Source organism: Falco biarmicus, chromosome 2 (genome assembly GCF_023638135.1).
Source record: "Falco biarmicus isolate bFalBia1 chromosome 2, bFalBia1.pri, whole genome shotgun sequence".
Classification (NCBI taxonomy): Eukaryota; Metazoa; Chordata; class Aves; order Falconiformes; family Falconidae; genus Falco; species Falco biarmicus.
The window spans coordinates 78,218,701-78,228,964 of record NC_079289.1 but is presented as its reverse complement, the minus strand read 5'-3'; positions in this window follow the sequence as shown (position 1 = coordinate 78,228,964).

Genomic DNA, 10,264 nt, shown 5'->3' with positions numbered 1-10,264 from the left:
TCTGGCTTCAAGAGCGATGGATTTGAGAATACCACTAGGATGTCTGTTAGGAAACACTGTGAGGCCTTAGGAAAGGCAATAAACCAAGATTTGTCATTGTCAGGGAGCTGGCTTGAAGGATGCTTTGAAAAAGCACTCTGCGTGACCTTCGAGTGCAGAACAAAGTCAAGCTCCCAGGCATCAAAGCAATGCCACATGTCAGGAAAACTCACCACGTATGGAAAGCCTAGAAGGTGATAGCCAGCATGAGGCAAATGTGCAGATCAATGCTAATTAAGTGAGTAGTAATGTTCGAGTGAAAATGGCTGTTGGACGGTTCAGCTGTGGTGTTAGATGATGCAAAACGCCAGCAAGCATGGAGGAAGCAATGCACAAGCAAAACTCCCAGACCCTGCTCCTCTTGCCCAGGCTTTCTGGAAGGAAAACATGGTGCTGCACGTGCAGCTGTCCCGTCGGGAGAGGGGAGGCTGGCACAGGGGTGTGAGTTGCCAGTGACGCCTGTACGCCGCTCCTGGGGGAGTATGCACAGGGTGGGGGCTGGGCCTGCACCGGTGGAGAGCGTGGCTGTGTTCATTCCTGAGCGTGCTCATAGCTGAGAAAGCTTTGGTCAGGTCAATGACAAGCGAGGGTAAAGGAGATATGGGAGGGAGTGTTTGAGTGGATAGGTTGGGGATCCACAAACTGGTGATGTTTTGGGTTCAAATCAAAAAACCGTCAGGGCTTTGGGGTGAAGAAGTAGGCAAGACTAGTGCCTGTATCTGCTTTTTCTAATTGGTTGTGGTTTTTTATCCTTTGGAAGCAGAAGCATCCTACCTAAGGCATACAGCACGCAGACAATTTTTACCAGGTAAACCTTTACCTTTTAAGTGTGAACGTTTATGTGACAACGGAGGGGAAGGCAAAGCCAGATCTGCATGCCCAAAGGAGGACAGAAGTCCAGGGGAGTTTGGGACATGTGAACGTCAGGGGTTCAGGTTTGTCAGCAGTAGTACCCAGGGCCTGACCTACAGGAACTTGGAAACAGGGGGATTTTTTTTTCTCTGTAAATTCTCTTCTGTTCGTTTTGTTACTCAGTCTTGTTCACCTCCTAGGTTCAATAAACCTTTTCAACCTTTTTTTCCTGCACCTTTTGAGTCTTCCCGATCATTTCTAAATCATGGCCCACATCCTCTCTTTGTGAAGCATTTTCTGTTCCTTCCTCATTACCGCTGTTATTTGTTTTTCACAATTGCCTTCAAGCTGCTCCTTCCTTCGCTCCAGTTTTCTTGGTTTATTTGCACATCCCAGCTTGTTTTTCTTTCTGGAAGGAAGAAATGCAGAGGCTCACGTAAAGTGTTACGCAGAATAAAAGGTATGGCTTCCATCATCTTTTTACTTTACAGTAGTTAACTTCATTGTAAGCTTAAGGTAACCCTCTGAGTTGTCCAGTTGATGTGCTCAGGCTTCACCCGTGTCCTGGAGCCACGTTAGTGGCTGTACCCGCTGCAGGGCCTGTCCTGGGACGGCACGGGAAGCGGGACACGTCCTCGCTTCTGTCTCTCGCTTTCCTCAGTAGGATATTTGCTTTGTTGACCTGTGGAGGACAGCTGGTTCAATGGGAGCAGATAGGAACAGGTCATAAGGATTCATATTTTTAATTGCATTTTAATTAATTTTTAAAATGTTGATCTGGCCAGGGTTAGAGTATTGCGTCTTTCCCTCCCTGCCATCCTCCAAACACTGAACGCAGAAAGAGCAGGATTAGTCTAATCCAATCCAGCAATCTATTTCCCCCATTTTTTTAACCTTTTCCATTGTGTTTAACCTAACGGAAAGAAGAGATATAAACCATTTTCAGTTCTAAGATGAATTAATTATAGTTTTATTGTTTGTTGTTAATTCAGTCATAAAGCATTAAGCTGATTTACAAAGCCTGAAGCTGAACCCAGAAATCGAACAGCGGATTCTGAGACTGTTCTTACAGCTGCATGTATTCCCCCTGAGAAAACTATGAAATTGACGTTTCGGGCTTTTATTATCCTCTTTTCCCCAGTGAGATTTTGCTGCTCCTTTGCTGCCTGCGCAAGGAGATGGGAATGGGCTGAAGGAAGCGCAAAGTGATCCCCCCGCACCCCTGCCCCAGCAGCTCTCCCCAGCTGTGCTGAACATAGGAAAGGGCAGGAGCCACCAGGAAGCAGGAGGGCAGTGTTGCCACATCGTATGAGTTTAAGTGCTGTGGCACTCGCTGCTTTGCTTTAAACCCCCACATCTCTCCAAGTGGCAATATTTAATGCGATGGAGCCCCACGTCGGGGAACCCCACGGCTAAGTGAACCCCAGCGTTTGCTCTCTGCTGTAAATTCAGCTCTGGGTCCCTGCCGGCACGTTTTCTCTGTGAAATGAAATCGTGGTTTACAGCTCACATCCATGAAGTTGAAGTTTTTCTATCTGGAAGCATGTGAAAAAGGAGCTACATTTTGGTTTTGCTTATAATACAGAACGATGTTTTTGCCAACAGTTTTGTTCACATTGGATTTTTGATTTTACAGATTATGCTTTTGAGCAACACTGCTGTTAGCACAAGTGTACTACTTCTAATTGTGGCCAAAATGAATCTGCAGAGCCTGCAGAAAATATTTTTAAAATAGAAAAAAAATGAAATAGGGCCTACTGCATTCATATGCTTTTGCCAGAGGTCTCATTTTGGGGAAAAAAATAACCTGCTGTTCAATGACAGCATTTTAACTCACACTAAAAATAATGCACAAATTCAGACAGCCGGCCTCCAGCCTGCACACAAGCATACACCTAAGCATGCTTGTGCATACCTGTTATGATAAGGCATATTAGGCTGACTTATAGAATTGCTATAGAAATTTGTTATTTTTTTCTTGCTGCAAAGTGTCGGGTTTGCAGTGACTCACAACCTAGAGAAACAGAAAGCCAATAGTTGAAATTATTGTTGCTGTCTTCCTGCTTGAATTTCCTTCAGTATTGGTGAACTGAGTAAGAACTTTGTGTTTGACCAAATGACCTAGGACTGGGCACTCAAGGTCACGTTTACTCTAGGTATGTTTTCCTTTTTCTAATATATCTGCGATATATTTGATATTTAACTTATATTTAGATGCAGAGCAAAATGCATGTGCAAATGGCATCACAGTAGAACCTGGCAAATGCTTACAGCTTGTTTAGTGCCTTCTGCATGTGTAAGGTGCACTTTGAGTAGCAGTAGAAAACTAACGAGCAAACCTTCTCGGGGCCCTGCCCTGCAGCAGAATGCATCTCGGTGCTTGAGGACATAACCGCTGTCCTCGCACTACACAGGCAAATTCTGCACCTGGAAAGTGAATTTCGTGGTGGGCACAAAGAATGAACTCTGAGTTGAAGTGGCAAAAGGTAATTTTCAGCACCAGCTTTTCCCCCCATGGGTGCTGTCCTTCTGGGCTTGGCGGGGGTGTTGGCACCTCCAGAGGTGGCCTGAGTTCAGGACTTCTGGTTGTTGCTTTTCCAGGTGTGGTGAGAACTTTGGAGTGACTAGCCTGGCAGCCAGGGGCTGTTAGCGGAGGCCATGCAAAGCTGTGGCAGAATGTAGCTGTCTGGGGAACAGGGAAATTTATATGCAGGATAGAGAGAGAGACCAGAAGTCCATTAAAATGACAGGGTGCAGACAGAACGGAGGAGAGAGGGGGACAGCCAGCCATAGCAGTTGGATTTTCTGGCCAGGACGTTTCAAGCCAGAAGAAGGTCTAATGGAAAGAGCAGGATCAGCAGCTCAGCGTCAGCCTTCGTTGGCCGGCACTTGGGCTGTATGCACCACCTTTCCCTACAGTCCCTCAGATGAGATGGTGTGTCTTAATTTTCCCCTGATTGTGTCCCTCTGTTTTTACACAGTCTTCACGGTTACCCCGTGGTTCATTGCTCCCCTGGGGTGTCTCTATGTCCCCACATCTCCCCTGGCTGCTGTTTGATATAAGCACAATCCAAATGCTCTGCTGAGCTGGGTCCCTGCCGTGGTGGCGATGAGGGATGGCTCCACAGAGCTGAAGGAGCAGCTCTCGCAGGAAAGGGTCTGGTCTGAGGCACAGCAGGCAGCACTCTGCGTTTGTGTCTCCCATATTCTGCACGCTGGAGTAAAGCACAATTCAGGTGTCTCCTTCCCCTGATGGCCTAACCAACAGCAATTAACATGAAGATGAACAAGGGCATGGGAAGGAAAGTGTCTCAGGGGGCCTCTGTCCTTGGGTATAAGGATGTACCAGTTGCACTTACTGTTAACGAACCCAAACTGTGAGAAACGGGTGAGTCAGTCGCACAGTTGTTGAATTGTTCTTCCCAATATCTGCAAGTGGGTGAAGTTTTGGAAAACCAGGGAGGGCTCACTCTCACCTCTTGCGCATCTACAGAAAGCATCTCAGGGGATTGGTACACCCAGGAGAAAGTGGTCCTGGAAGTGTACTCATTGTGCCTCCTTGGTGGAAGCATATGAAGGGGATCCTTAAGAACACAAGGTGTTTTCAGAAACCAGGATGAAGGCGGCTGTGGATGTCTCAGCAGAGACAAATGTGTTTTATAGCCTGTTTTGAGTGGCAAGAAGAGCTGAACTGGCTCGGAGGGGCTGGGTGTTCAGCAACTTCTTTGTTCTTGTCTCTGTGAGACAAGGACAGGAGAAATAAGGAGAAAATAGTTCCGAACCTATTTTTTCAAACTTCTTTTTTTTTTTTTTTGTGGTTGTGTTTTTGTGGCTTCTGGTCACAGCGCGTCCTTAGACAAGTTAACATGACGTAGGAGCCAGAGCTGCTTTAATAAAAGTGCTGTCAAGGATCTTTTTGTTTCCATTGTCTGAAGGTTTTTCAGCTGTTAGGACAGACGGACAGACAGCACCGAGGGATCCTAGCAGACTCATATCACACCAAATATCATCGTGTACCATCTCCTGTGTGGCCGTTTATGCCACTGCCAGGTGAGCAGCAGCGGCTGGGTGTCCCTGGCACCAGTGGAAGCGAGTGGGGGATGCCTGCCTGCTTCCCTGAGCCCCCGCAGGGCTGCGGGGGGCCAGACACAGGGAGCAGCGGGTGTCCACGGAGCTGAAGGAGGCAGCCGGGGGCTCGTGGGGGCACCAGCAAAGCTGGCTGCCTCCATCACTGGGCTCACTGGGGAGGCTGCCAGTGGTGTGCTGGCAGCTGCAGTCTGACGTCGAGTGGCCCCTGGGGAGCAGTGGGGTATTTTTAAGAAGTAACTTGTGAAAAGTGAGTAAGAAGAGGAAGCCCTGTGCTCGCTGAACGAACGAATGAATGAACAAGTGAATAAATAAATGAGCGAATGAACGAAGAGGTTGCAGAGGGGTTGTAGCTGCAGGGGTCTGAGCCTGATCTATGAAAATTGATCCAGTCGCTGCTACCTGGACTGAATACTTCAGCAGTGACCTGGTGGAAAGGTATGGCCAAACTGTCTCAGAAGTAATATCCCTGAATTTTTTGGGTGTTAGAGAGGCTTGCTAAGGAATTGCTTGGGCATTTGTAGTCTGCACCCATGTGGTTTAGAGAGGAGAGGGTAGACCCAAGAGGATGCACGCAGCAGAGGGATGCTTTTTCAGCACAGCTTTGTGAGCAGCTGCCAGCTTTTGAAGATGCTGCCAGGGTGAGGGATAGACATCCAAGCAAGGGTGCAGTCTCTCAGCCTCAGAAAAGGTTATACCAGCATCATCAGTCCTCCTCCTTCACCCCAGAAAGGGGGAGGCCAGCGGTGCAGGTGTCAGCTTATGCCCCCGCACCTTTCTAGGATGGAGAGATGTTGGCAGGGGGAATGAGATGCCTCTTGGGGTGGGGAGGGGGTGCATAGCGCTGCCTGCCCTAGGGTACAGGCTTCCTCTCAGTGATGCTCCTGGTTACCTTTCTCCCCATCCTCTTCCTTGTTCTCCCATGCCATTCCCATCCTTACAGCTGCCCTTTTTGTCTTGTCTTTTTTAGCCCTGTTGCTAAGCCTGGGAAATGGGGGTGCTTGCCCCATCTCATCTCCAGAGCCCAGGATCCCCTGCAGGGCTCCTAGGGGTTCACCACCTCGCTGATGGTTTTGCTGCATTTTTGCCTGGCCTCTATTTGATGTGAGCAGCACTGGGCCCACAGGCTGTAAAAAAAAAATAATAATGGAAAGAATGTGTTCCATACTGATTATTATTATTATTTTTTTAGTGCCTAACGTGCTATTTTGAAAAGCAGCAATATTTCTGTGTGTGTGTGTGTAAAGTGGGGCAGAAAGCCATCTCATTTTAGTGCTGTAAATTTGTTGTTCTGTATAGAGAGAAGAACAAACAGCAAAACCCTTCACTACTTTAAATCTGTGCAAATTTTTGGTATCTGTGTCAACTCTACTTCCACCAGAACTTGTGCTACAACCCTAGGAGTAAATACAGCAGCAGAGGACGGGTGTAGTGTAAAGCATGTGTATTCGACACAGAGTGCTGAGGCTTAGCTGAATAGCACTCAGTGTATTGTTTGGGTGGCTTTCAGCATCCCAACCAAAAATAAACATCACTTGAGATTCTCTCTTCGCTCTGTTGAAAAGCAGCCTGTAAAAAAACCCCAAAAAACCCACAAAAACCCCAACAAACAAAACACCAAACCCCTGACATTTGCCATCCTGTATGGCTGTGGCACATGACCTGTGAGTCAGAGACACTACCTCATGGTGCAGGGGTCAGGGACAGTAAATCTGCTGGAGATGCGATGAGTGATGGCTCCCAAGGGAGAGCAATCTGGCTGCCCCAACCCTGGTGGCTGGCAGGCTTGGCCAGCAGGGCCGTGGCCGTGCCAGCCCGCTGTAGCCAAGCACAGCCAGCCTGAGGCCAAGTCCCTGGGGCTGGTGCAGGAGGATGGCCGGGGCGGGGGGGGGGGGGTCCACCTTGCAGCTGTGGGGGATACCGGAGGTGGCAGCCATAGGGCAGGAGGGAGATGGGATGTTCTTTGCAGTGAGTTGTGGATGGATGGCACGCGGCCAGCTGTGGGGACACAGGGAAGGAAGGGTGAGGAGCCCTGCAGCTGGGAGGGTGTGCTCGAGGGTGGTGCATGGTGTTTTGCTGCCTCGGTGTTCCCCGTGAGCATGGTGGGATCAGTCATGCAGACCTCTGCTTATCTGTGATCAGCCCTTTCTGCGCTTTTGGGTACTCTCCTAGGAAATGAATGACGTGTCTAAAGGGCTTTTTGTTCAGATGAAACTCAAAAACAGAAAAAAACACGCAATAAGAAACTGAAAGAAAAAACCAGGAGCGTTATGTTGTCACATTGTTTTATGAATGAAGCATCAGCTGTAAACTCACTGAGGCTGATGGATAGTTTTTAGCTGCGCAGAATCACTGTCCAAAAATTCAGGATATGCTTTCAACAGCAAAGGAGCATTTTATCTTCACAGATAGAACTTGTCACTCAAGGAATTGAAAGGCCCTATGCTGAAGCCAGGTGAGGGTCTGAGCTATTTCTTTTCATAATTGCCACTCTGCTCAGTTATTTACTCATTTATTGGGCATTGTTAAAAGTCTGATTCTTATTCTCAGTTCTTCTAAGGCCTGACCTTATCACAAAATTGTTCCCAAGTTCATAAAAATCGGGCTCCAAAGGAGACACCACATCTATGTGACAGGAACAAGGTTGTGCCCCCAACCCTCCTACCTTTTAATCGGTAATGGATTACTTTTTCAGAGGTTATTTTAGGAGACTCAGTATTTGTGTATACGGTGGAGGAACGAAAGTTGCAATAAGAGTGTAAGTGCTCAGGGAGAGAAAATAATGTGTTGTAGACTGGTGGGTTATTTGTCACATAAGCAATCTGTATTTAGAGAGTTACATAAAAAATGTACATAGCAAAAAGTGAGAACACCCACCAGTGTTAGGCAGTCGGGAGCAACCAGTTTATATGCAAGCTAGAAGGAGGAGAAACATAAAGAATACCCTTCAGTTTTTCTAACCGCTGTTTTACTTGGACCACAAGGTACACTAAATGTTGCTGAGAAAACTTAAAACTTTCTCCAACGTGCTCAAGAATTCAGATCCCCATCTTTCATTGGCACTGGCTGAGTGCACATATTTACTTGTAGGGCACTTTTATACAGTGTGATGGAGACATTAAGCTCGAGCCTGGTCTAGTATTCTGAAAATAACTCACCATTTGGGAGGAGAATAAAGGGTGTTAATCTCAGCTCCTTGGCTGAAATTCCTAGTAAAGTTTTTACTTCTCCATTCCCAAGAATAGGCACAGTGTTCCTCAAGAAATAATTCATATTCAGAGTGTTACTCTGTATATAAAATTTCAGTGCACCGGTGCACAAGTAATCCTTAGAAGGAAAAGTTGCCCTCAAAAATCTAGCCAGCTCTGCAATACTTAATGTATATGGACTTGAAAGATAGGCAGAATGTTGAAAGTTTTAATTTAAATGTATTTGAGGGGAAAAAAAACATTAGGAAAACTCCTGGGCAAATCTTTTACAGATGGTAGACAGCTTAATTGCTGCGGTAAACTTGTCTGACATTTCTGGAAAAATTTGGGTGCTGCAGTAATCCACAGAACCCAATGGACCCATGTTGTAATGGCCTGAAACAAAGACATGCAGGTCTTCATCTTACCTGGGTTGCTAAAGTTTCACCCAGGGTTTGGGGGGTGAGGGGTTTTTTTTCCCTTCCTTTATTTTTTTCCATTTAACTCCTCTTAACCAATTAAAAAGTTGTACACGTATTATTTGGATGGGAAAGCAAGAGACCTTAAATGAAGTGAATGAGGTTACAGTATTCCTCTCTACCAAATGTCTTCCTGGAAAGTTTTATGCTGTACACAGCTGGACAAACCTTTTTTTTTAAAAAAAACCCCTGTATATTTTTATTGTGGGGAGCATTGTGCAGGACACAACGCTAACTGGGGGAGCACAGCCTCTGGCTGTTGCTGGAAGTGTAAGGGCTCAGGTGGGACTTCTGCTCTGCTCACTGGTCCAGTGACCGGGTCGGCATCTGATGCCAGCATGTAACATGGCTACTTGCTGAATGGCTCCTTCTGCAGTTCACGAGCACACAAGACACTCACCTTTTTTTTTTTTTTTTTTTCCATAGATTACTGCCATATGGCTAAACTGAAGTGCCTGTGTTGAGCTGAATTGTAATATCTTCCTTATTTGCCAGTGAGCAGGTATGAAGGGAGAGACCCAAAAAGGTCTGGTATCCTTTCTGCTACATCTACTTTCTTCATCTTCAAGCTGCTGCTAGAAGATAGACTCTCATCTTCTTCTGCAAAACCAGTCCATGCTTCCTTTTCTTTAGAAGCTATTTATTCTAGGACTCTCCTTTTATTTACACAAATAGCAAGATTTCATGTCATTCCCATAAAGTGACTACAGAATTATTATTCAATTGTATATATTTTTTATTACTTATTTAAAGCCTGCAATAATCTTGTATCTCTTATTTTTTGTTTCTCTCAAACATGTGTTCCTTTTAAAAGCTGATAAAGTGCCAAGTATGCTGTTCCATTACAGGTGGGTCTTGGTCTGGTCTCTCTCGCTACACACTTTTCTCCTTTAAGGACAGTCTTCCTGGCAGCGAGCGATCCTCCAAGGTTAACGTGGTTTCAAGGCAAAAATAAACGTGGCAGGGAAGTCAGGACAGGATTATAGAGCAGTATCATTCCTCAAAGTTTTTAAAAAAAATAATACTTGAGTATTTCATTCACCACCTAGGTAGACCCCTACCTAGAAGTGGTATTTTCAGGGTTTTCCTCTGCAAGGTGAGGGACTGGCACTGCTTGTTTGCAGGTCAGTGCCTCCACAGGCTGTTGAGTCACGGGAGCTTTCAGCACCCAAGGCAGGCGCTGTGCCCCAGCGAGGGGGTATCGGTGCTGCGGCACCGCAGGGAAAGGTCTGTGCTACTTTGTGATTTCCTTAATGAGCCTTTGCGGGAGCCCTAGGAGGGTACAGGCACAGCCAGAGGGCTAGGTGGGCCTTGTGGCATCACTGGGGAGGAGACCTGGATGGTGGAGAGGGGCAGCAGATCTGGCCAGAGATGTGCTGAGGGAAACCTGTTGTCTTGGGGGCAAGGCAGTGGGAAAACCCACCGTGACGTGGGTTGAGGAGCTTGGGGAGGTTGGGCTGAGGAGGGATAAGGGCTGCCTGTGGGGACCCTGCACTGGGTGTACATGCTGTGGGCTGGGGAGGGGTCAGCATGAGCATGCTGTGTGGAGGAGGCAAAGGTGGGTCGCCTTCCACATCAGCCCGACAGATGTCCCACATGTATCGCATTGCACGAGGGACC